The sequence below is a fragment of the Vigna radiata genome, unplaced genomic scaffold, assembly GCF_000741045.1.
Source record: "Vigna radiata var. radiata cultivar VC1973A unplaced genomic scaffold, Vradiata_ver6 scaffold_1092, whole genome shotgun sequence".
Classification (NCBI taxonomy): domain Eukaryota; kingdom Viridiplantae; phylum Streptophyta; class Magnoliopsida; order Fabales; family Fabaceae; genus Vigna; species Vigna radiata.
In genome coordinates this window covers 1-2,878 of record NW_014542249.1, presented here as the reverse complement: position 1 = coordinate 2,878, position 2,878 = coordinate 1, and the positions used below count along the sequence as shown (strand labels likewise).

General features: G+C 36.2%; 1 long non-coding RNA gene across 1 annotated transcript; it reads left to right on the top strand.

Moving 5' to 3' along the window:
- Positions 1-97: 97 nt before the first annotated feature.
- On the top strand, positions 98-2,783 carry LOC111240819. Its single transcript, XR_002666404.1, has 2 exons — positions 98-963; positions 1,008-2,783. It is a non-coding gene; the product is annotated as an uncharacterized LOC111240819 (long non-coding RNA).
- The last annotated feature ends 95 nt before the right edge of the window (positions 2,784-2,878 follow it).

Genomic DNA, 2,878 nt, shown 5'->3' with positions numbered 1-2,878 from the left:
GGTGTACAAAGGGTGTCTGAATGATTATAAAAGGTTTACAACAGGTTTACACAAGATGTACAAAGGGTGTACAATGATGTAGATAGAAATACAAACGATGTACAAAGGGTTTACACAAAGAGTGTACAAATGATGTACAAACGTTGTACCAATTATGTACAACGGATGTATAAAAGGTGTACAAATGATGTACGAAGGTTATACAAAGGTTGCACAATAGGTGTAGAAAGGGTGTACAAAGGCTGAACAATGGGTATAGAAAGAGTGTATAAAGGTGAATAAAGGGTGTACAAAGCATGAAAAAAGGGTGTACAAAGGGTGTACATAAGGTGTTCCAAAATTTAGATAGATATACAAAGCGTGTGCAATGGGTGTACAAATGGTGTAGAAATGATGTAGAAAGGGTGTATAAAGGGTGTATGTTGGGTGTACAAATGGTGTATAACGGTGTAAAATGGCTGTACAAAGGACATACAAAGGGTGTACAATTGGTGTATAAAGGGTGTACAAATGGGGTACAAAGGGTGTAAAAAGGTTGTACAAAGGTTGTACGAAGGGTGTACAAAAGGGTATACAAAGAGTGTAGAAAAGATGTACGAAGGGTGTAAAAAAATGTAGAAAGATGTAGGAAGGGTGTAGAAAAGGTATACAAATAGTGTACAAAGAGTGTATAAAGAGTGCATAAAGAGTGCACAAAGAGTGTACAAAGGGTGTTCAGTGGGTGTACATAGGGTGTATAGAGGTGTATAAAAGGTGTACATAGGGTGTTCAAAGAGTGTACTAAGGGTGTACGAAGGCTGGACAATGGGTGGAGAAAGTGTGTATAAAGGTGAATAAAGGGTGTACAAAGCATGGACAAAGGGTGCACAAAGGTTGTACATAAGGTGTTCCGAAATTTAGATATATATATATATAAAACGTGTACAATGGGTGTATAAATGGTGTAGAAATGATGTAGAAAGGGTGTATAAAGGGTGTATAAAAGGTGTATAAAGGGTGTATAAAAGGTGTATAAAGGGTGTATAAAAGGTGTATAAAGGGTGTATATTGGGTGTACAAACGGTGTACATAAGGTTTACCAAAATGTACATAGATATAGAAAGGGTCTACAATGGATGAACAAAGGGAGTAGAAATGATGTATAAAGGGTGTATAAGTGGAATAGAAAGCGTGTCGAAATGGTGTACGAACGTTCTCCAAATATATAGAAATAGTTAGAAAGGGTCTACCAATGGTTTACAAAGGGTGTACAATAGGTGTATAATGCATGTACAAAATTAGTAGAAAGGGTATACAAAGGGTGTACAAAGACTGTATAAAGGGTGTTGAAAATGTGTACAAAGGCTTTAAAAATGATGTAGAATGGGTTTACAAAGGGTTTATAAAAGGTGTACAAATGGAGTAGAAAAGTTTTACAAAGGTAGTACCGAGGGTGTACAACAGGTATATAAAAGATATAGAAAGGGTGGACAAGGGTGTACAAAGTGAATACAAAGGGTACATAAAATATGTACAAACGGTGTACAAAAGGTTTAGTAGGGGTGTACAAAGGGTGTCTGAACGGTAATAAAAGTGTTACAAAGGGTTTACACAAGATGTACAAAGGGTGTACAATGATGTAGATAGATATAGAAAAGGTGTACAAAGGGTTTACACAAAGAGTGTACAAATGATGTACAAACGTTGTACCAATGATGTACAAAGGGTGTGTAAAAGGTGTACAAATTATGTACGAAGGTTATACAAAGGTGAATAAAAGGTGTACAAAGCATGAAAAAATGGTGTACAAAGGGTGTACATAAGGTGTTCCAAAATTTAGATAGATATACAAAGCGTGTGCAATGGGTGTACAAATGGTGTAGAAATGATGTAAAAAGGGTGTATAAAGGGTGTACAAATGGTGTACAAAGGGTGTAAAAAGGTTGTACAAAGGTTGTACGGAGGGTATACAAAACGAAACACAAAGAGTGTAGAAAAGATGTACGAAGGTTGTAAAAAATGTAGAAAGATGTAGGAAGGGTGTAGAAAAGGGATACAAATAGTGTACAAAGAGTGTATAAAAGGTGCATAAAGAGTGTACAAAGAGTGTACAAAGGGTGTGCGATGGGTGTACAAAGGGTGTATGGAAGTGTATAAAAGGTGTACATAGGGTGTTCAAAGAGTGTACTAAGGGTGTACAAAAGGCTGCACAATGGGTGTAGAAAGTGTGTATAAAGGTGAATAAAGGGTGTACAAAGGATGGACAAAGGGTGCACAAAGGGTGTACATAAGGTGTTCCGAAATTTAGATATATATAAAAAACGTGTACAATGGGTGTATAAATGGTGTAGAAATGTACATAGAAAGGATGTATAAAGGGTGTATAAAAGGTGTATAAAGGGTGTATATTAGGTGTACAAACGGTGTACATAAGGTGTACCAAAATGTACATAGATATAGAAAGGGTCTACAATAGATGTACAAAGGGTGTAGAAATGATGTATAAAGGGTGAATAAATGGTATCGAAAGCGTGTCGAAATGGTGTACGAACGGTCTACAAATATATAGAAATAGTTATAAAGGGTCTACCAATGGTTTACAAAGGGTGTACAATAGGTGTATTATGGGTGTACAAAATTAGTACAAAGGGTATACAAAGGGGTACAAAGACTGTATAAGGGGTGTTGAAAGTGTGTACATAGGCTTTAAAAATGATTTAGAGTGGGTTTACAAAGGGTTTATAAAAGGTGTACAAATGCAGTAGAAAAGTTGTACAAAGGTAGTACCGAGGGTGTACAAAAGGTCTATAAAAGGTATAGAAAGGGTGAACGAAGGGTGTGCAAAGTGAATACAAAGGGTACATAAAATATGTACAAACGGTGTACAAAAGGTTTACTA